The sequence below is a fragment of the Crinia signifera genome, chromosome 6 (genome assembly GCF_055691185.1).
Source record: "Crinia signifera chromosome 6, ASM5569118v1, whole genome shotgun sequence".
NCBI classification, from domain to species: Eukaryota; Metazoa; Chordata; class Amphibia; order Anura; family Myobatrachidae; genus Crinia; species Crinia signifera.
The window spans coordinates 98,554,910-98,578,904 of record NC_139222.1 but is presented as its reverse complement, the minus strand read 5'-3'; the positions used below and the strand labels follow the sequence as shown (position 1 = coordinate 98,578,904).

The 23,995-nt window shown below is 43.8% G+C and overlaps 1 pseudogene; it reads left to right on the top strand.

Annotated features, from left to right (window-relative positions):
- LOC146009619 (E3 SUMO-protein ligase KIAA1586-like) lies at positions 1 to 23,552 on the top strand (annotated as a pseudogene).
- The last annotated feature ends 443 nt before the right edge of the window (positions 23,553 to 23,995 follow it).

The following is a 23,995-nucleotide window of genomic DNA, read 5'->3' as shown; positions in this document are numbered from 1 at the left end:
ATGAAAGAACATTTTTCATCAAAGGCTCATAACATTTGTAAAGACAACTTCAAAATATGTGAGCAGGATTCTATAACAAACGTAGTAGATACAGTGAATAAAAAATATTTAAGTACTACTTGTAGAGTATTTAATACAGTTTACAGCCTGTCAAAAAGATGTAAACCATTTTCAGACATAGAAGATGAGATTCAACTGCAAATTAAAAATGGCTTAGATATGGGAATAGGATTGCATTCACGTAAAACTGCTATGAAAATAGTTGATTTTATGGCAAAGGAAATTAAAAAAGAAATACAGTATTTACTAAAATTACTGAAAATAATCAGAAAATATGTTTGATTATTGACAAAGCTTCAACGATATCGTACAAACCAGTTATTATACTATTCTAAAAATTTGAGGACTCCGTTTCATCTCCAACTATTTTTGTTGAGCTGGTTGAATTTTAAAAACAAGATGCAGAGACACTGGGTGAGATTTAATAGGATGAGAGATTCAGAAAGTGAGAGATTTGGTGAGAAATCTCCAGTTTTTTTTAAAATGGCAATCATTTACAGTGCAACATCAAACTGTTTTTTCAGTGTAAATGATTGCCGCTTTTAAAAAAGATGGAGATTTCTCACCAAATCTCGGACTTTCCGAATCTCTCATCCTATTAAATATCACCTAATCTGTTCTTCAGTTAAGGAAAGTTTAAATAAAGTTGGCATTACTAAGAACTACCTACAAAAAAATTTAATAGGATTTTGCTCTGATGGTGCAAGCGTTATGTTTGGGAGAACATCTGGAGTGAGCACTAGGATAGCAATAGACTTTCCAAACATAATAATATGGCACTGTTTAAACCATCTCCTCCAACTTGTTTTAGATGACTCAATAAAGTAAATAAAGCAAGTAAATCATTTCAAAATATTCATTGATAAGATATATTCTATTTTCCATCAATCCAATAAGAACCAGATTGATATTACCAAAATATCCGAACAACTTGGAATTGAAATTATAAAGATTGGTAGAGTTTTGGGACCAAGGTGGGCTGCATGTAGTTTAAGGTCAACCCTAGCTGTGTGGCATGCTTATCCTGCGCTACATCACTATTTTTCTTCAAATCCAAAGTACTTGGGAATGGCTACCCATCTTAAAAATATTTTTTTTTTCACTGATTTGGCATTGATGATTGATATTTTAAACAAAATTTCTCTGCTTTCAAATGCACTGCAAGCAAGAAATACAGACATCATAAAGGCTGAAAAACTTGTGATACAATCTATTAAAGCATTTGAAATGCTTGAAAAAGAAAATGGTCCATATGAAAAAAAAGTTAATGACCTAATTACTTTAGAAAGCTACAAAAATATAGAATTTGGAGAAACTCATCGATTTGTTGGCCTTCCTCGGGAAACACTTTTACAAGGCATCGTAACTAATTTGAAAAAAAAAATATTAATGGATTGTGGACATTTATTTATTTATTTATTTATTAGCAGTTTCTTATATAGCGCACACAGATTCCGCATTTAAAAGCAAGTTGTAGCCAATTTGAGGATAGTAATACATTACAATCTCTTACTTTTTTTTAGAGCCAGATTACTGGAATATTGAAAAAGTAATAGCTCCATGGAAAGCAGCTGAAGAGCAATTGCATGTGTTTACATTTTTTAATTACCAAATTGATATTAATATGAGTATCAAGATTTTGTGGAAAATGTTTTAAAAAATTTCCAGAACTATTCAATTCCTGAAAGTGTTCAAAGAGCTAAAAATATTGTGAAACAATTGCTGTAAGTTCAGCAGAAGGGGAAAGGGTTTTTTCAAAGATGAACATTATATTTTCTGAAAAGAGAAGTCGCCTAACTGTTTCTAATATATCAAACAATGATTATCAGTCTAATCGGACTACCACTAAAGGAATGGAATCCTACTCTGACAGTGCAAAGATGGCTAAGGGTAAATAACACAGCCGATGATGCTCGGACAAAAGCAAAGAAAATTGCAAGTGAGGACACCAATCAAACAGCAATATGGAAATATCTTCAATAACTGTTGTAAGGTATTTAATATTAAAACTCTGTCTATAAACATAATCTAGTTTTCTGTACCTCTTTTATTGTTCTTATTGAAGTATTTAATGTGTGAATTATTACACTACCTTTCAGTATATCTTTTGGTATACTTTTGGTATACTTAAAATGGTCATTAGGACATAGAACCTGTTGTTAATTTGTTTGAATCAGGCCTCAGGCCACCTACCCCCCCAGGCACAGTCAGACCCCCTTGGCCTGTGGGCACATTAGTCGGACCCTCTCGGCCCATTGGCATTTAATCGTTGGGCCCTCCTGGCCCGGGGTATATATAGTCAGGCCCTCCAGGCCTGTGGTCTCTGAGGCTGTGCACCGGGCATTAGGCCCGCGGCCTATATAGCTGGGCGCTAGGTCCATGCCCCTAATTAGCTGGGCATTAGGCCCAAGGCTCCTTGCCCACAGGAAATTTAGTTGGGCATTAGGCATGTGGTCATTGGTCAGGCCTTAGGCCTGTGCACAAGTAGGGGGCGCTAGGCCCAGTTTCATTGGTGGTATAGGGAATTGTATGAGTGATCTGGGCACCAGCTCCAGATCTCTCCAACCGCCCCAACTAGGCAGGCCCACAGTCCTAAGCCCCTTATAAGTGATTCTGGGCACTAGGCCCGGTATAGAAGAGTTCCCCTGGTGCATTTATTGAAAGGTGGACTGGTGGTCACCTTTCCAGGTATACTGAGCAGGGCAAGAGAGCGTTTGTTTTCCCATGGGTGTGTGGTTGTTAAGAGGTGGATGGGCTCTGCGGCAGTCCCCTTGTGAGTCCCAAAGTAGTTAATGGGGACATTTTAGAGTGTGCGTATTCTGACCAGCTCTAACCAGGTATTGTAACATCAAAAGTTAGGCAGAGGTTTGAAGGGGTTGTTTGGTGGTAAAGTCTTCTACTGTTTGTATATTGTTTTCATGCAGAGCAAAGTTGTTTAGGTTGTTGGTAATAGTTGTGTCACACCACACACACTTAGTCAGTTCTAGGGCTTTGTGTTGCAGTTAAAGTAGTCGTGCCACGCTTAACTTATATTAGGCTCTGCACGTGTCTGGTTTTTCTGTCTCCTTACAGGGATCTGTGAGGAGAACTGAGGGGCCCAGTACAAGAGGGAGGATGGTGAGTGTCATCTTGTCCCTCTGTGTGTCCGTTTCTGCCTATCTCCCCTCCTTCTTTCTTAAGGGGGCGTACATGGACCTTGCACCCCAGTGCAAGGTCAACTCATCACCTAGGTGCGCAAGTGTCAATAGGTGACACTCCAGGATCTGAGGCCGTGTGCCGATGATGACTCTCCCCGGAGCTTCCTGTTGTAGAGACGTCGCGGGACAGAGGGCGCATCGGTCTGCACTAAGGAGGAACCATGCCCATCACTTCTCCTGCCTCCTAGGTATTTGTGTCCGGGTTCCGGAGTTTTCCAGGACCGTGGTTCATCACAGCCTGAAGGTGAGAGGGTGCGGTGCCAGGTAAGTGGTCCGGTTACACCTGCACTGCAGCAGGCACCAAACTGCACTGGCCACAACACCCCTCTCACATATTCACTGTTGACAAGCGGTGGCAGCGTGGACTCCCAACTGCCCCCCCCCCCCCACGCCGCAGGACACTGCATGCCCCGGGCGGGATGCGGGAATGTCCCAAAAAAACAGGATGTTCCCACAGTAAATTGGACAATTGGGACGTCTGTTTATGTATACAGTTACATTTACTGTAGTATAAAGAAAGAATTAATGTCCTAACACTTCTTTCTTCGACCCACACCATCTAACCTAAGGGAGTACGATAAACCTTATGTAGTATGAAGAACTGAATTTGTTGAAATCACATGGTAGATGTGGTGGGCAGATGGCTAATCAATATGAAATACCACTGTTTATTCTCCAGTGGGCCTAAATTTTACATCCATTTAAATCTAAACAGCATTATCTGAGTTAACAGTAGGAGACTTTCATCTGCCAGTTTCTTGAGACATAGTTTTAAAGGGAATTGTGATTGGGAACAATCTGAGGAGTACTAGAAGAAAATGAGGGAAAGGGAAATGTAGGGAAAGCTGAAGGGAAAGAGCAGATGAACATACAATTCATGACCCATGGTTCTGTCTTACCAGGGCCAAAGCTTTCAAAATCTCCATTACTGTGCAAATGTCTAAGGGAAAAAAAATCCATCTGGGACATAAGGAGCTACCATCCAATAGGGCAAATTCTCCAATAGCTGGAGACACATCATGGCCAACCCCCCACCAGCACCACCATCACCACCACCAAGACATGGACCTGCTTCCCAAGCATTTGATAATGTGAGTTGCCCCCCCCCCCCCCCCCCCCCGCCCCCAGTGGCAACTATTATTAAGGAAAGCTGTACATACATTTGAACAATTTCCGGGCTGAAAGCACGTTTCGACTGTTCGTACGACGCCGTGTGTGTGTGTGTGTTATTGCGCACTAGACTAGCTGTAGGCAGCAGAATCTCTTTAGATGCACAAAGTTATTTTACTTTACCAGTGGCAGTTAAATAGCACCAGGACACATAGGGTGATATTTAATAGAATGAGAGATTCAGAAAGTGAGAGATTTGGTAAGAAATCTTCAGTTTTTTTAAAGCGGCAATCATTTACACTGCAAAACCAAACTGGTTTTGCAGTGTAAATGATTGCCGCTTTAAAAAAACTGGAGATTTCTTGCCAAATCTCTCACTTTCTGAATCTCTCATCCTATTAAATCTCACCCATACTTTTATTCAAATGCTTTATACAAAATCTAAGTGCAATAAACCTGGAACATACTGGCAAGGCTAATACAAAATATAATATGACATTGTGACAAGCACAGGTACACCAGATTTTGTAATTGGGTAGAATAAACAGCATTTTGTAATAAAAACAAAAAAAGCTAATTAACCAGAACAATAACACAGAAAAATAGCGGTTGTGGCATTGTGAATGATTCTCACATTGCTGTCAAAAGCCAAAAACCTATAGCACGCTGTGTAAAGGCCCCCATACATTAGGACAACGGTGGGAGCTGTGGAGCACTTTAAATTTAAGTATGTAACAGGCAAAATGTTTTTTTCTCAGGTTTTCTCTGGCTTTTATTGTGCATGACTCACCGTAACTATGAATGTTGCCTAGAATTGATCAAATCTATTGCAGAGAATAACAATAATAGTATAATAGTACAATATGGCAAAGTAAACATCATTCTCCGTAAGCGGCAACTAGTACACGCTGTTCAAAATACTCTCGGAACAAATATGGCAGTAAATTGAAAAGGCTCAAAATACAATGATAAAGTATAACTGTGCTATTTTACTGAATAATTCTCCCTGTTGCATATAATGTACCTTGGCATTAACATTAGAGCCCTGTTTCATTATTCACTTGCCCTTTGATTACCTCTGAACAGCTAAATGAAAGTTACAATGTAATTTTTTGTGTTGGCCACCAGGTGGTGCTGTTTTAATGGTTTCTGCATGGTATTTGTTTTTACATAATATGACGCACTATCACAATTTGTTTTCACATTCTTCAATGCACGTATGCCGATAGGCCATAACTATGTTTTGTTTTTGTTTTGTTTTCTTCATTTATATGTGGAACAGCAACAAAAAAAGGCATTTCCACTTATTAAATTAGGATTAGGAATTAATCTATTAAAATTTCACATTTCTGCAGATTTCTTTATTCCTTGTTTGACATAAACAGTGTATTCACAAACAGTTGACTCAGCTGATAGATGTGTTAAATACTAGTACAATCACAATGGAATTAAATCAAATCACTCCCATTCAAGTGTATAATTATCAATAAAAATGCCAATACCATCATACTACCCTATCCCAACACAATTCATTACTTTGGTTGTATCATTTGAAAAATCCTTGAAGCAGAAGTAGAAGCATGTGTGCTTATAATAGCTGTGGGGTTGGTAGTAGAGGTAAAGGGGTCTGTGTGTGAATCCATTATGGCAGCTCAGATTCAGAAGAAGAATGCTTCTGATTGGTGGAGCTTCCCATTTCAAAAATGGTACAGAGAGCCGTAATTGGCTTGCTGTATCATTGCCCCGTCACATTTGACTGGCATATATAACAGGCATGTGGCAGGTAGTCCATTGGCACAGGAGGAGCTGGAAAGTACTCCTGATATCCTTGTAGTTGGCAGAAAATGCAAAATAGCTCACATGGCCAGTACCCACTAGGGGAAATTTAACTCCTTGAGTGGTCGGTTTTGCTGGGGCAGAGCATAGCCCCCCCCCCCCCACTTGCCCGGGCACCCCCTCACCTCCGCTCCGGCGTTTGTACGCTGGAGCTCCTCTGCCGCTACCCCAGCTGTCAATCACTGCAGGGGCAGACTCTGGGATGTCCCGGGCGGCTCGGGAGGGATTGGGTGCCTGATTTCCTGAGTGCTTCCGAGCTACCCCGAACATCCCCAACCCTGCCGCCTGCTCCTTGAAAATAATGGTGGCCGGGGCAGCTGCAGGGGAGCTCCAGCATATGAAACGCTGGAGCAGAGAGGTGAGAGGCATTGACGGGAGAATCAATGGGGGTGCCTGGACAGTTGATGCACCAGTGGTGGACACCTGGACACCATTGGCACACACCTTGATATTAGTGGTATGCCCGGAAGTGCAGCTGAGCCCGGAAAATTTCCGGCATACCACTCAAGTGGTTAAACAAGAAAATGTAAAACTGGAAACCCTTGCGGAGCGTCAGTCCCACAAAACAGCTTACAGTCCACTGCCCCCCCAGGTGGAGGTGCAGTGAAATAAATTATTCAAAAATTATTAAACCAGTCAGGGCCAGATGTATTAAGCTTCAAAAAGTGATAAAGTGGATAGTGATGAACAACCAGCCAATCCGCTCATACCTGCCATTTTTCAAACCCAGACTGTAAAATGCAGTTAGGAGCTGATTGGCTGGATGTTTTCACTGTCCATTTTATCACCTTTGGGAGCTTGATACATCTGGCCCACAGTGTCTTTATTTTACTATTTCCCTTACATCAGGCTATAGTTACTAGCGGGCCCTCATCTTCTACAGCTCCAGCCAGGTTACCTGAAAATGTCCAGACCTATCAGCAAGTTCAGCGCCCTATTTAAACCATCTCTTGCTATACATTGCCAGATCTTCTACTCTCCATAGCAGATAGTTATTTGGCTCTAGGTTCCTGTTTATTGAATCAGCAACATTCCTGGTTGCTACTGCAACTGATCCTGCAGCTTTCCAACAGTATGTGATTCTTCGTTGCTCCCACAGCATCTCAGCTGCACTACTTGTCCATTTACAGTATAGCTGCTTGAGTTCCTGAGTGTCAGTGGTACCAGTGGAGCTGGTCACTTGGGTAAAGACTGCAGCAGAGTGATGTTGGCCAGTTCCTGGTTGAGTGAGCCAGGAGTGCAGCTATAGGTCATGGCCAAGTACATGATTAGAGGTGGTCATGACTGGTGCCTGAGGCAGTGTGGAGGAAAAGGGCCAGCTGTGATTGAGCAAGGAGAGAACAAGAAGTCCGTGGTGGCAGGTGCCCTTGCAAAGCTGAGAAAGTGTTCATTCAGTACCCCCTGCCAAGTATCTTTTTTGCAAATGTACACTCTTTTCCTAATAAGTTGGAAGAGTTGTTGGCCAAAATCTCTTGCGTTTACCTTTTGAGCCCCTGGAATTGTACTATATTAGACATAGCTTGCTCTTCATATTCCAGATTGGCGAGTTTAGCTCCTAAAATAACTCTATTTAGAGCTAATAGATATGCTGATTCAGGTGAGATTCTGACAGTGCATCTATATTAATAACAATTGGTGCCCTAATGCCACAATTCTTGAAAGTCTTTGCTCGCCTGTGTTGAATGCATGCCATTCTCTCTGCCATATGATATTTCTGTGACTATGGCTTATGGGCCAGCTGTACTAAGCTTGAAAAGTGATAAAATGGAGAGCGATAAACCACCAGCCAATCTGATCTTAATTGCCATGTCATAGGAGCTGATTGGCTGGTTGTTTATTACTCTCCACTTTATCACTTTTTGCAGCTTAGTACATCTTGCCTATATCCCTCCACAGGCTGACTCCAAGGTTGCTCTAGAAATCCTATATAATGCGATCTCTCATACCCCTGTGTACACCGCCGCAAAAACCCGGGTCAGTGGCGGGTCAGTCCCGGGTCAGCGGTGTAAATGGGTAAACCCGTGTCACTTTACACAGGACTTCAACCCTGACCTGGGTTGAACATGGGCAGGACCTGGGTAGAGGGCAGTGTAAACAGACCCGACCCTGCTGCCATTTACATCAATGGGGGAAGCCCAACCTCCGACCACAGTGTCTGCATGTTGGACAGGAAGGGGGGGGGGGGGGGGAGAGCGCACAGCCTCCGCTGCTGTCTGCTGTACTCTGCAGACAGCAGCGGAGGCAGGGTGGAGGTGAATGGATGCCTGTGTACGGCATCCATTCACCTCGAGGATGGGGCTGGGGCGGGTGAACAAAGGCTGGGGGCAACCCAGCAGCTTACCTTAGTGCTGGGCTTGCCCCCAGCGCAGCGGTCCGGGGCCCAGCGCAGCGATCCTGGGGCTTGAAGATGATGTCATCTGCAAGCGGCGGCTTAGGAACCGCCTCGCCGGGGGTAACATACGTCGGTGTAAAAGGTAACAAATGCCGGGTCACCCCGGGTTCATGCTGGGTCCAAAAACTCAGGTGCGACCCAGAGTTTTGGTGTAATAGGGATATAAGAGGCAATTGGTTGACCAAGTTGGAAATTTTTTTCTTTTTGTGGATTTTCATCAGACTAATATAAAGTATTTGTACCGACTCAGAGATAATATTTTAGATCAGGTTTATTGCAATGTTATAATGCCTTCAAAGTTATTATATGCCCTCAGTTTAGACATTCAGATCACTTATCACTGTTTTTAGTATAGCCCTTGCTAAATGTTCAGAGGTGGAGAGTAGAAGTATGATTATGGCCTAGGGTAGCAATGTCTATGTTACAGGATTACTTTGAATCCACTAATTGGATTTGTATTTGTTTTGTAATCTATTGCGGACTCGGTTGTTAGTGTTGACTACTTGAAAGCCTCTGTTTTGTCCTATGGCTTGTACACTGGTGTATTGATAATGCAGAAAAATAAATATATGTGTACTGTATATGCACCAACAAGTGTCTCACAAACAAAATGTCCAACCTATACCCGATGAGTGTGTAGGATATATGTGGAAAAACATATAACAGAAAAATGGGTCAGATACGTCTTTCTACGGTACAATTATTGTATACAATATCGCATTGCATAGGTTTTGCAATGCAATGAGATGAGATCTAGTGAAAAAAGTATGTGCAGCACATACTTTTTGAGCTGTGCGATGAGATGTGTGATGGGTGCGTGCATTTCATCGCACCCAGCAATTGTACCATGTATGGGCACCTTATGACAGTGTTTCTCAAACTCTGTCCTCAGGACGCCACACAGTTCACGTTTTCCAGGTCACCTGACAGTTGCACTCATTACTGACTGACACATTGTGGGCGGGATGTATTAAAATACATCGCCGCCCTTCGCCGCCCCCCCCCCCGCCGCGATGCTATGTACTAACATATGCGGCTGGCATCGCGGTGCGGTGACGGAGGCCCCCCGCAATACCTGTACACTGGTGTGCGGGGGGTCTCCCTCACCTCCCTGCCGCCACGCTGTCCCCTCACGCCAGGGACAGCTATGCATGCTGTCCCCGGCGCTTCCTCCCCCCCCCTGCAGCCGGAAGGATGTCCGGCTGCTTCACTAGGGGGAGGCAGGGCTTACCTTCCGGGGTCCAGGAGGACCCTTCAGGAAGGTAAGCCAGAGGGGGGGTCGGTGAGATGGTGGGTTTGCTTAGGCCATAGGCTTCTATAGGGTATCGCCACCCAAAGGTGGCGATACCCTTCAGTGCGGTATCATTTTTGATACATTGGAAAATGCGGTAAAACCAGGGTTTTACCGCATTTTCCATTTGATACATCTCGCCCTGTAAAAGATCCACAGGTGGAACTAAATACTTCACTTGATTCTGTGAGTACACCTGCAAAACATGCACTGTGTGGGCTCTTGAGGACTGACTTTGAGAACCTGTGGTGCATGCTATAAATTAGAGATGGGTCGTTCGCGAACGAAGCTAATCTTTTTGAACGGAACCCATGAAAGAACGAGTGAGCCGCCGATCCCAAAAAGGTGATCCGTCGTTCCTTTACTTTCAGTTTAGTTTTTAATTGCAATGCATTTTCCTGATCTCAGCACTGCTACCTGTAGCAGCTGAGATGTACTGACTCCAGAGACTGAGTACAATGCTGGGTACTCTTTATCTAGCACGGCGCCCACCATTTTGATCGTGGGCATCGCAGGTAAAAAAATCGTGGGCATCGCGGCCATTGAATGCACTAAAAATCGTGTGCGACGTGACCGACGCTATGCCCGCGATTTCCCATAGGGAACAATGTTAAATTTCTCAATTGACCCGATTTTACTGTTCAATGCCTCAATTGACACGATTTTTCCATAGGAAACAATGTTAAATGGCCCACAGAGGCCAAATAGCCACCCTGAAGTGTGAAATGGCCCCCACAATTGGTAACGCCACCCCACGATCAACGTCAACCCGAAGCATGGCAAGCGGCGGCGGTACGCATCCTACGACCTTTTCATACCCCCACTATCCACGTCGGCGTGGAGTTGAGAATAGAATAGTGTGGCGAGCGTAGCGAGCCATCGAGCCCGAAGCGTGGTGAGCGCAGCGAGCCCCGTGAATAGCAAATAACTAGCGCTACCGGCGCTGCAGGGACGCCGGGGAAGCAATTTTTTTACACAGTTCGCTGGGGGTGAGGGGCGAACTGCCGCCCTCCAGATGCCGGCGCCCTAGGCAAATGCCTAGAGCTGCCTAGTGGTGGCGCCGGCCCTGATATGAATATATGGACGACAGTAACAGATGCTCACACTGTCTTACTTCTGTTTTAAACATGTAGCGGTTTTATTAAAATCCCAGCATGATGTCAATGCAGCATATGCAATATATAGAAAAACCTCCTGATGGTGTAGAAATTCCAGTAAAAGGTTTATTAAAATACAATAGATTTTAAAATAAGGGTAGCCTCATACCATGTGACAAGGGTGGCATAAGATGATGACAAATAAGCAGTGGATGTAACCCAGGTGTTTATCTCTGCAGCATCAAACAGTCAAAATACAGGAAGCCCTTGTGCAAGATTCACTCCAGGAGGATCTTGGTGCATATAAAACAGCAAAGCAAAAAGATACTTACAGCTAAAATAAAACTTCAATTTAACAACGTCCTTGATTCAAGGAGTATGTGGAAGGGGAAAATGACAGGAGATGATTGGCTGGTGCGTTGTCACTCTCCACTTTTTGAAGCTTGGTGCATCTGGTCCTGTATCCTGTTTTGGTACAAAAATAGAACTAAAGCAAATTGGAGGCTCTTAGAGTGGGTTGTTATGACATCAGAGAGTATTATTGGAAGTGCTTTGCCCTCTATTGCGGAAATGTATATTAAAAAACTGCCTTCATGAAGAAAATAGCATTGTTAAGATTTGTTTGCATATTCATTAAGTTTTTCCCTTCTTCCTTCCAACCTTCAGTGTATAAAAGTCAGAACATGACTTGTATAGGAATCTTTTTCCATCTGTCATCACAAGACTGAACCTGAATGGTGATTTTTAACTTATATGTGGATAACCTGGATTGGTATTTCATTATTTTAATAAAAATCACAATAATGTATTTATTAATATGCTAGTGTTATATAAAGAATTGTTAATATTTATTACTAGAGCACTTGGGGGCCTATTTAGAGTTGTGTGCAAATGGACTGCAGAACTAAATATGGATAGTCATATGTACTTACATATATTTTACTATATAACACAAAATTGTGTATTTTAAGAATGCTTCCTTTCAAGTAATAAAAATGAGCGTGGTTAAAAACATTAACCCCTTCAGTGGTGGGTTGTTTTTTGGGAGCGCTCCCCACTGAGCAAGTTTTTTATGGGGAGCGCTCCCTTAAAAAAAAAAACAGTACCTCCCCAGGTCCGGGCAGCGCCGCTGCACTTGTCAATCAGCGGCTGCCCGGACCAGCGCCCCCCGCGCCGCGTCCCTGTCCCCGGCAGCTGGCTTGTCATAAGCCGGCGCCGGGGACTTCAAAAGGAAACCCGGAGGGGAGGGGGGAGGAGGGGGGAGGAGGAGGGAGGAGGCGGCGCCGCAGAGGGGAGGGAGCCGGGCAGCGCGAAGCTGCCTGAGATCAGTGAGTAAACTCAGCAGCGCTGCCCGGCTCCAAACGGTGGCAATCCCGAGAATTTTCCGGGCTTGCCAGACTGGGCATTGAGGCACAGCCCGGAAAATTCTCGGGATTGCCACTGAAGGGGTTAATATCCATATACCTAAACTTTTCTAATTAATAAAGATAACACTGAATGTTAAGTATAAACAATTAGTGCCCATTTAAAACTAAAAAGCTGGCAAATGTTACCGCCTTTTCCAATCACAATTACCAAAGCAGAGCGGAAGATGAAAAACCAAATGAACCGGAAAATTACCTGTTCTATAAAGCCTTTTTCTCTCCACCTACATTTTGTACTCACTTTAATTAATTCAAATACTGTAACTGATAACAAAATATTCAAATATATTAAATACTAGATATTTATTATGAATGTTACATGACAGAAAATGTTTAAATGCTTAAACAAATAGGGTGAAATTGAATAGGATGAGAGATTCAGAAAGTGCGAGATTTGGTAAGAAATCTCCATGTTTTTTTTTTAAATGAAACATCTCTGCGCCTCTCCAGTCCGTGAGCGGGTACCAGCTGGGAGCAGCGCGTCTGCCGGAGAGGATGCCGAGGTCGTCGCCGGGGACCAGGTGAGTAGGATTTCCTTCCTTAGGAACCCCTTTTGGACTACTTCGGATCCTGGACCCCAGAGACATCAGCCCTGGAGCCCAGGACCCTGGACCAGCCCCGGAACCAGGACCAAGGCCCCGGAACCGGACTCTTCTGTCCAGGAGCCCCGGACCCCGGACCCAGGATCCAGGGACCGACCTACGGACTCAAGGTAGGTAAGTATCAGTGTGTGTGTTAATGCCCCGCATGCTGGGACTTGTGGTTCTCCAAGTCCCAGCATGCAGGGTAGGCTTGCTGGGACTCATAGTTCTACAGTAGAAAACAATAGTATTTAAATTTTTTTTTTACACTTTGCATCAGCCCGATGCCCACCGCCCAGGGGCATCGGGGACAGCCCCGGACTTTCAGCATGGGCTGGTAAGTCCTGGAGGGGGGGGACCCCTTTATTGGGGGGGTCCCCACTTCCCCAGGACCCCTGCCCATGCTGACCAGCCAGGGGGATAATGCTTTGGCCGCGGGACCTTATATAATAAGTGTCCCCCAGCTGTGGCATTACCCTGCTGGCTGGTTGGGTCTGGTGCTGGTTCTTAAAATACGGGGGACCCCTAGTCATTTTGTCCCCCGTATTTCGGGAACCAGCGCCGGACCTTGAGCCTGGTGCTGGTTTCATTAAATCAAGGGGACCCCTATTTGTCGGGGACCCTGATTTTATGTCACCAGCACCGGCTCAATGAGCCCGGGGCTGGTTATGCTCTGGCGGGGGACCCCGCGCTGTTTTTTTTTTTTATTTTAACTGTTTAAACTTTTCTTTCCACCAGAACCCTGCACAGATCGCAATGATCTGTGCAGGGTTCTGGCTAATTCGCCCATCAGAACCTCGTCTGATTTTTGGGCAAATTATAGACACAGTTTATACAAATCGCATACCATTAAATATGCGATTTGTATACTTTTTAATGTGAAAACATCTGGATGCGATGTGCTGCGAAAAGCAGCCATCGCATTTCCAGTGTGTCCAACTTGTTGGCCAAAATCGCACTTTTTTCACATTTTCGCAGCTCATTAAATATGCGAAAATGGAAAAACATGCGATTTCGGCCGTTTTTGCGAAAAAAATCGCAAAAAAAATAAAAACGCAAATCATAGAATGTCCCCCTCACTTTCTAAATCTCTCATCCTATAAAATTTCACCCATAGTTTGATTCACAATGTTGAGAAAAATTTTGATGTTCACTATCTACGAGCAGAGATGGGAAAATCATAAATAAAAATTAACATTTTGCTTTAAATTTACAATAGTTACTTCGATTGCAGAGTTATGTTTGATTTTGCAGTACTACATACAGGAGTCAATTCAGATACGCTTATAGCGGGACGAATTTGACCCCTTCCCCGATGTTTGGGGTTTGCACCAGTCCTTAGCAGGGGAACGGCCAGCATTATACGCCTGCTTTGAATGGTGGGGTTATGCGCACCATAACTTCGGAAGCCAACGGCTTTTTCGAGTTTTACACTCAATGAACCTTTTGATCCAGGAGGGGCGGCAGCAGGAAAACACCCAACGTTTTATGGGCGTCCCCATAAAAATGCTGGGTGTTCCACTGCACACTCATGGCCTGCAGCTGATGATGCAGGACATCAAGGCCCGCCCCCTTTTCAGCGATCTGCGGCCGGAATAAGAGTCCGTTTAGACTGACAGAGAAATCATTCCCTGGTCTGCGACAGTGTGTTAGGAAACACATCCCCTTGCATGGTAGCAGCTGGACTCGGGTGCTGGGGGGAGGGGGTACGTTTGGCAGGGCAGCAGGTGGCTTTTACCTGTTTGCTAGGCTGCTAACAGGTCTGAACAGGCCCTGTGTTTGCATTTCTTATTTTATCTTTCTGCTATTCAGGAACATTCCATGTATTCAGGAAAACACCCTTTCCCATCAAGGTAGTTTCTGGTTTTCCTGCTGACCACCAACTGTGTTTTATTTCGGAGATGCATACATTTACTGCATATAAACTAGTGCATATCTCCCCTTCAGCAATGCAATTACATGTTATCATTTGCCTGGCAATTTTGTTTCTTATTGAATATACAATGTAATTTTTTTTTATTATTGTTCACCGTCATCAGTTATACTGTATAATAAAGTTTTATAAAAGTGAATGTAGGTGACACGTTTTTTTTTCTTCTTACTGTAGGTTCTATAGCTGTTATTTTTGCACTGTACACTTTATACATTATTTGTGAGACGGATTATCTCAGCTGTATAGGTTCTGAGAGAAATTATACTCATTCACATCAGGGGTTCTCTATATAGGTTTTGTTCTGTTTTTTAGTCATTCCCATGGCAGCTGATATGAGTTTTTGCATTATATTTGATGAGCGAACAAAAAGGAGAAAAAGGTTATATGAGGGCTGGCATTTTATATATAATATAGAGAATACGGATTAGTGTTAGTAGAAAGAAATGTACAGTATAAAAGGGAAAATGTAATGAAAATGTTGGTTACATACCACTAAGTGGAAAAATATGTAGGGGTTGTTTTATTGAAGATGGGATGTTGCCCATAACAACCAATTGAGGGCCAGATGCACTAAGCTTCAAAAGTGATAAAATGGAGAGTGGTAAACAGCCAGCCAATCAGCTACTACCTGACATTTTCCAAACTCTGTCTGTGACAGGGCAGGTAGGAGCTGATTGGCTGGCTGTTTATATCTCTCCATTTTATCACTTTTGAAAATTAGGGGCAGATATATTAAGCTCAGTGAAGTGATAAAGTGTCTGTTTTTTATCACCGGCCAATCAGCTCCTAACTGTGAAGTTACAGGCCTGGTTTGAAAAATGACAGGTAGGAGTTGATTGTCTGGTGATAAAAAACAGACAATTTATCACTTCACCGAGCTTAATAAATCTAACCTACAGTGCATCTGGCCCATAATCTGATTGGTTGCTATGGGAACCATCCATCTTCAATATAACTCCCACCTTATTAAATTTACCTCAGTAGTGTCTTAAAGTGGGTGTTGGGGGTGCTGGTTGCATTAAGGTGTCACCTGCCGAGGGTTGACACCATAATGCTGGCTCCTGCACAGTGGCAGAAGCCAGGTGCTGCACTGAAAATATACATACAGCCAGCTCTACAGCCACAGCAGTGGCGTAACAATAGTGCCACAGACCCCGCGTTGCCGGAGAGTCGCCCAGTAAGTGTGGGCACCGGGGTCTGCAGGGCTATTGTTACGCTACCTCTACCTGCCTTATCCTGCCGCCTCTGCGTCTGTATTCGGCCGAGAGTCGGGACCGCAGATCTACTAATCTGCATCCCTGCACTCCTCCTGGCTCCTTATGAGTCAAATGTCCATCACAAAATGCCCCCCCTTAGAGCAGACAGTTTTTTAAGATGCTAGAGGAGGCAGCGGCGGCCTCCTCTAGCATCCTTACAAATGGTCTGCTGTAAGGGGGCGGCCATTCTGTGATGGACATTTGACTCATAAGTAGCTAGGAGGAGAGCCGGGATGTAGATTAGTAGATCTGCGTTCCCGACTCCCTGCCAAATACAGACAATGTGGGGGAGGCAGGGTTAAATTTAGGGGGGGGGGGGGCAGCAATATTTTCCAGTGTGGGGGGGGGGGCGCAAAAATTGGCGCTACGTCACTAAGCCACAGCACTTGCATCTCCCAGACCCCAGAGTTACAAAAAACTAAGGAGCTGGCCACTCTCCCATGAATCCATGCCTCCTGTTTGCAATGGTCACACAATGTGTCATCAGGGGGAAGTGATGTGATTTACGGTCAGAACAGTCAAACTCAGGAACTCTCTTCCCAGAGAGGTGGTAACGGCTGGCTCATTAAATGCGTTCAAGGCAAAGTTGGACAAACATTTACTGGATAAAAACATCCATGGGTACAAATAGGAAATATATTCTGTCTGTAAAATATCAGAACCTACCAAATCAGCAATGGATATCTATACCAGGTTGAACTAGATGGACGCAAGTCTTTTTTCAGCCTTACCTACTATGTAACTATGAGTACATTTTAACAAGAGAATTAAGGTGAAATAAGTCCTGCATTATTGAACATACACCAGTATTCTGAACAAGTACTAGTACTACGAGAAATTTTATAATACTTTACATGCATGTTCCTTTCAATGTATGCAAATCATTTTACATTATGTATGAAACATGTCCATAAGGTTGAGAAGGAGACTGAGCTACATGAGAAAAAGAAGAGTTTTAAAGATTGTTTATTGCAAAAGATAAACAGATCAGTAAAAACATAGTAAAGTTTGAAAAAACATTGATTACCAATAAAAAGAATCCTCACTGATTATAAACAAGATGTGACTAGAATTTACAATATACAATCTAATACCATTAACGTGAAATCCGGTTACACTGAGATACAGGGCATCTGATAACTATGCAAAGAATGCTAATTTCACTAGACCAAATAGTAGAACAAAAAGAGAACATAATTCATTCACAGGCTTGCATGCGGGTATGAAATCATATGAGGGTCGCCAACCACATACCCTCCAACATTACCGATTTTGCGGTACAGTTATGTTTTTAAACGGTCTGTACTGGCAAAATTCAAGTGTACCAAATTTTTTGGTTGTACAATGCCCTCTGGGCGCCATGATAATACACAAGTACCGTGGGGGGTGCTATCAGCAGCAGCTGTGATGTCCCATGGGTGGCAGGGGGTGCTCTATCTTCCACTCAACATGTAGGACCTGGAGCAGTAACTTCTGCTTATTACTCCTTTACTGCACAGGTGGTGGGAGGGAGAACACTAACGTGTGGAAGGGGGGACTGAGCTGAATGAAGGGTCCCTTGTAAATGACTTCCGGGGAGGGTTTTATACTCAGGGGAGGGTTGGATAATGGAGTGGGCTTAATATTCGTCATTTTCCGGTGGAAGGGCAGCTTGTTTGACTGCAGATATCGCCATTATCTGGAAATAGGTTTCTTAGCCTTCAATAGTATAAAAACCTAGAGTCCCAACTTTCAGGAGGTGCTGGGGACTTGGGGATCAGAGATCAGAAGCCAGAGCATCCATTGACAAAAATATAAAACTGTACACCAGACGTTTGGAGCTGGAGCAGGGACCAGCTGCTGGAAGGCTGATATCTCTGGTTTTGGACATGATAGAGACAAGCCGGTAGTGTCGACAGAAAGGGGAGAGACCCAGCTTTTGGGATATACTCTCAGAAAAACTCTAAGTCAAAGAGAACCTGATATTATTACTGGGAAGTGCAATTAACAGGCTGGATGTGGACTGCTGCTTTGAAGTTGGATATCTCCAGTTCCCAGGGCCGAATTTCAAATTTGGGGTATCCCTGGAAAAAGGGGATCCTCAGCTATCAGCATAGGGCCCTTATATTTATTTATTATGGGCAAGTGCCCATTAAGCCCATACAAAAAGACAGCCCTGCTGCCTCTCGAAGCAGAGGGACATAGAGTGCAGCCGGGGACAATATACTTTGAAAGATTTGGACCTCCTGAAGCAGGGACGCCATATTACATCCCTCTGTGGTGCATCCTCATCCAGGGCCTCATTTATCTGTTAGTAGGGTGAGTGCACTTCTATATCCTGTGCCCAGACATTGGGAAATCCTGCCCTGTGCCTCCCATTCTTACTTGATTGTGTCCTATACCTCCAGCAGTGTATGGATCACTGTTCTGCTACAATAAACAGTGGCAGCCAATACTTGTTATTTGAGCTCCCTACATTATACTAATCTGGTGGCCTGATAATTCCCTGATACTGCATCTTCCTTGCTTGATAACTGGTGATCCTTGGTGGTGTGCTAGCCACCACCTTGTTTCCTTTGACTCCCTTCTTAAGTATTATTTGACAACCACCATTACTATGCCACATACAGCTGCTGCTTAGGGCGATTAATGCCTCTACCCAGAAGATAATTATTAAACTTGGAATGACTGAAGTGGCTGAGTGCATCATGAAACAAGCAGGAGGCAGAGAATAAGGTGTGATGGTTACTTTATTTATCAGAGACACATACATTTAATTCTAGTATCCTGTGACATCATGTCATCAGGATAGTATAGGTCTGAGTGCCAGATACTAATATATATATATATATATATATATATATATATATATATATATATTCCCACAGACGTGCTGCACTCCAGCCAATTTTCAAACAGATTTTATTGAAGACAACGCAGACTCAGCAACGTTTCAATACACTTAAGTATTATCATCAAACTTAATGCTTAAGTGTATTGAAACGTTGCTGAGTCTGCGTTGTCTTCAATAAAATCCGTTTGAAAATTGGCTGGAGTGCGGCACGTCTGTGGGATTATAATTGCTGGAATACTGTGTGGACTTTGATTTAAGTGGTTGTGCCGGATCTCCTGTCTAATATATATATATATATATATATATATATATATATATATATATATATATATATATATATATATATATATATATGCAGCGTGTTTGTAGCCGGCACTCCCAAATTGAGGTCCAATGGGTACTTACCCGGTGCCTTCCACTGTGGACCCGCAGGTCCCGGTACAGGATGCAGGAATGAGGCGGCACTCTCGGATTTGCAAAAACGTGTAAACGTGCTATTTATTGTCCGACATGTTTAGGGCAAGTGCTGCCCGTCCTCAGGACGCTCACTTTTTGACTTGATTTTAAATGCCGAGTACACATTCAGAAAGGGGATGGCCACAACCCATTTACCAGTGGCCACACCCACTCTACCCATGGTCACGGCCCCTTTCTATGTATTTATCAATTTCTGCCCTTCAGATGTTGGAGGGTATGCGACCAACAAATGATTTCTGCAGTGCTTGCAAATCTAAGTCAGTCTCTGCTGACTTAGATCTGTGGCATTCTGCTCCAAGAACTGGGCGGGCAACTGATGTACGTTGACGTCACCAGCCTGCCCCCAGAAGGCAGTCACCCGCCCGAATTCACTCGGGGACAACCAGTGTTTTCCTGGTTGCACCCAGCGTTTTTGTGGCTTTGCACAGGAAATACAGCGCCCCATCTCTGCAAGCTCCTCAAAGACTGTGCAAGTCTACAAATGTGCCCACATAGAAGGCCTGAGCATGCACCGAGCTTCAACGTCGAACACCCCGTTCAAACATACAGGTGAGTTCGCTAATCAGAATCGGGGCCAATATTCCACCCTCTGTGCTTTTTGCTGGAACATTTAAATATGCTTTTCCATTTATAAGGAGAACAAATCACCCAGCAGTTTTAATATTACTACAGTATTTATAACTTATTATAAATAATGGCACAGAAAACTGATGTAGGAATAAAGAGGACACTATCAAATACTTTGATTAGACTAGAATTGGCAAATACGGGTGGTGAGAAAATCAGTTTCATATTGAAATTTAAATAAATGGTCTGGAATAAACACCCTGGCAAAAACTATACTGAGTGGAATCACTCCCACTTAATTGCCTAGCACTGGCCCCTCCCTGACGTGGAGGGCAGGTCATCCCCTGAGGTACAGGTAATATTGCCAATCTCAAAGGAGACAAGCCTCCCAGCTGCTTTTGTGCTACTACAGGCTGCCGAAGACTCCTTCTTTCCGCCAGGCTGCACCACAACCTGGTGGAAGGAAAAACACAACAGAGGATGTTCTAACTATATTAATAAAGAATATACATCAACTATATTGGAAATCGGGTAGTTGAATGGCATTCTCCAATGGATATGAGGAAACCTGCTGCTCCTACTTCCATTATATATTTGAATACTGTAGATAAACACACCCTTCAACCTAGAGGTTGACTGCAATCAGGGTTGTCTTAACATATGAGCATCTGCCCTAGGGCCCCACAATTCTAGGGGCCTTCGAGCAGGGGTTTGCTGTTGCCTCCAGAGTTTCTTGTGATGTTATTATAGATTGTGTCTGGCTGCTTTCATTATGACTTACACAAAATCAAGCTGCTGGGAAACATTCTCTACAGTTAATGGCTGTAACCATGTTAATTGCTGGATGGCTGATAGAAGGTGGAGAGATACCATAGGAAGTTATGATTTTTTTAAATTACTTAAGTATGGGCCCCAGTGCATTGCATTGCCGAGGGCCCACAATGCTGTTAAGATGGCCCTGGCTGCAATGTACCTCACAGAATCCTATACCCTGCTCTTGATCCACTTAATACAAAACTAAAACCTGAGGTGCTTGTGTAGACTTACACTGAATTATTAAGACTTGCTATCTATTGTATTGTGAAGCATTCTGATGAAATTGTTTATATGCATCTCAGTCAACAAAGGTGGATCATTGCATTGATTTTAGTTGCTATTTTCTCCTGCACTTAACATTAAGGCACGGATAACAAAGGCCCTTATTCTGATTGATGCGGACTTTACCGCGTTCTTACGGATCGCGTCTTTACGGCGTCTGCGCATGCGTGGAGAACGCTACGCGCATGTGCCACGCCTTGACTCGGTACCAGTTCGGACAAAGCCCGTCCAAAACTGGTCACCGCAATCAGTCGGGAAATAGGGGCGTATTATGGGCGTCATGCGGAATGACACATGGGCGTAGTTTCAAAGTGGGCAAAACGGGGCGGAAATATGGGCGGACACGGGGGAGTACACTTATGTTGGGGGGCGTACATTCGGAAACCACTCCGAATGCACGCGAGCAAAAAGGGCTGAAATGTGCGGTGTCCACAAGTGTACTATTGCTTTGCGGACACCACTCGTTCATGCGGTAGGCGAACGTACGCCTAATGACTACAACCATTAACACCTGAACCCAATACAATCTACTCCTTTACTCATTACTCACTAATAGGACGCTTGTCAGTGCTTTAATTGAAACCATTGCACTTCAATTGCTGTAAGGGTTAATGTGTGCTATGCATGTGTTAGGCATGCTTGTAAGGATATATTGGAATCTAATTGATTCCAATTCCAAATAAGCAGTTTTTTATGAGGATAGGTAATTGAATAAGTGGGTCATGTGATGTCTTGCAGAAGATACTTCATAGTGGGTTGTTTGGCGTAAATCCTCCGCTTACGTGCGGTAGCACCGCTTGGCTCCCGTTCGGATGCGGTATTCCCGAGCATACTCTGTAATACTCTGTAATACCGTGCCGAATCTGAGTGTTTCTCCCGCACACGCATGGTTTGTATGTCGTCCGTAAACACGCCCTGTTCTTAAAGAGTGAGTCCGTCCGAATGCGGAGGACACGTGGGCGTTTCTACGGACGATGGCCGCACGCGGCAAAACACCGTGGCGTGCGGACCGCTCCGTAAGAATGCGGGAATATCCGCACAGATCAGAATAAGGGCCAAAGTCCCCATATATGCACTTCTGCCTTTGCTTCTTCCTCAGCATAGGCTGACATCATTACAAACACCATACAGTATCTTGTAATACATTCATAACTACAGCTGTCATGGTGACCAAACTTAGACCAATCCTGCTGCAACAATTTCAGGCAGGAAATTTGTGTCTTGTAAAAAAAAAAATGTCATTCAAGGAATCCACACATTTTTTTTATGATGCTATCAGCTTAATTAATACATGATAGTGTTAACTGAGCCATGTGTGTGTAAATCCTTGGGACAGGGGTGGAAAGGGAATTGAAAGTGGCCCTGGAAAATGATGTAGAAGTGGCCTGACATTGGTAGCAGCAGAAGTATAACATGCCATGTAGCCATGGCAACATCATGCTACATCAATGGCAACATCACTGGATGTTATTGTACTGCAGATATGGAATAAAAGAATGAATGGGGACAATACAGTGTATTGATTGTAGTGGGCTGTCAGCCATGTTGGGAGTGGGGTCACATGTCAGCAAACAAGGCCTGGGGTATACACCAGCCCACCAGGTGCCGGATGACGCTCTGACAATGGGGATCCCGACAGTCAGTACCCCGACGTCGGGATCCCGACTGCCGGTGCTCCAACAGGGGGATCTCAACTCACAGGGGCTATTCTCTCTTGTAGGGCTCCATGACCCCCATAGAGGGAGAATAGAACCTATGGTGAGCGTAGCGAACCCGCAAGGAGCTTCTTTGCGCTGGTCCCCCTGTCGGAGCACCGGCAACCGGGATCCCGGCGTCGGGATAATGACTGTTGGGATCACCACTGTTGGAGCCCCATACCACACCTGCCAATACACCCATGCCAAGTTGGTAATGATTTACAAGGCATGGATTTGTCTACTGATTGCAGCTTTAAAAACAAGTCCAAGTTCAGCTGGCATCCTGCAGTTTCCCCAAACTCAAATGCTATTACCTATGCTCCTTTTGTTCAATATACTTGGCATGTCATTCGTATGCAGATATTTCCATATTTGTGAATTCATTATTTTAATGATCATACTATCACAGTAACATTTTGATATGAGCACATTTTATAGAAGATACTCATGTATTATTCACACTATCCATGGGGATATAGTTGATCATAAATGTATTTTTTTTATATGAAAGTGCTTCAGGTTAATAGAATATGGTTTTCATCCTCATAGAAGTGTCATCATTGCAGAATACGGTTATCAGTATAAGTCATCATTTAACCAGGGCAGTTCTGTTTCTGCTAAGCAGAATAAAAGAAGACGTTGCATTACCAGAGAAGATGGATCAACTACAAATTGCAATGTAGTACAAACAATGGAGCAGTGATTTATAATAGAACAGTAACAGCAAACTAAGAACATGCTAAAAAGAATAGAGGCGGTCAGAAATATTTGCCAACTTTAAAATAAAATATAATTATATTTTCTCTGTCTTCCCCTATATTAGAGATGAATTGGTTTGGTTTTCTGTTAACCCCATCCACCCAAATTTAGGTTTCCCTGCCAGACTCGGACTCCAAAATGTGGCAAAAGATCATCTTCCATGTTTTGGATTCTATAAAACTCCCTCCCTCTGTGTTTTGAAATTCATTTCACAGGACACTGAAGGGCTATGGTGTTGGACTATGGGCTGCAGCGCTGTGATTGTGTCAGTGAAGGGCTGTGAGGTGCGGCAGACAGGACAGAACTGGCCATTTGGCACTTCTAGCAAATGCCAGAGGGGCCGATTACCAGGTGGGCCGAATTGTCCAATGATGGTGGAAGCACCTC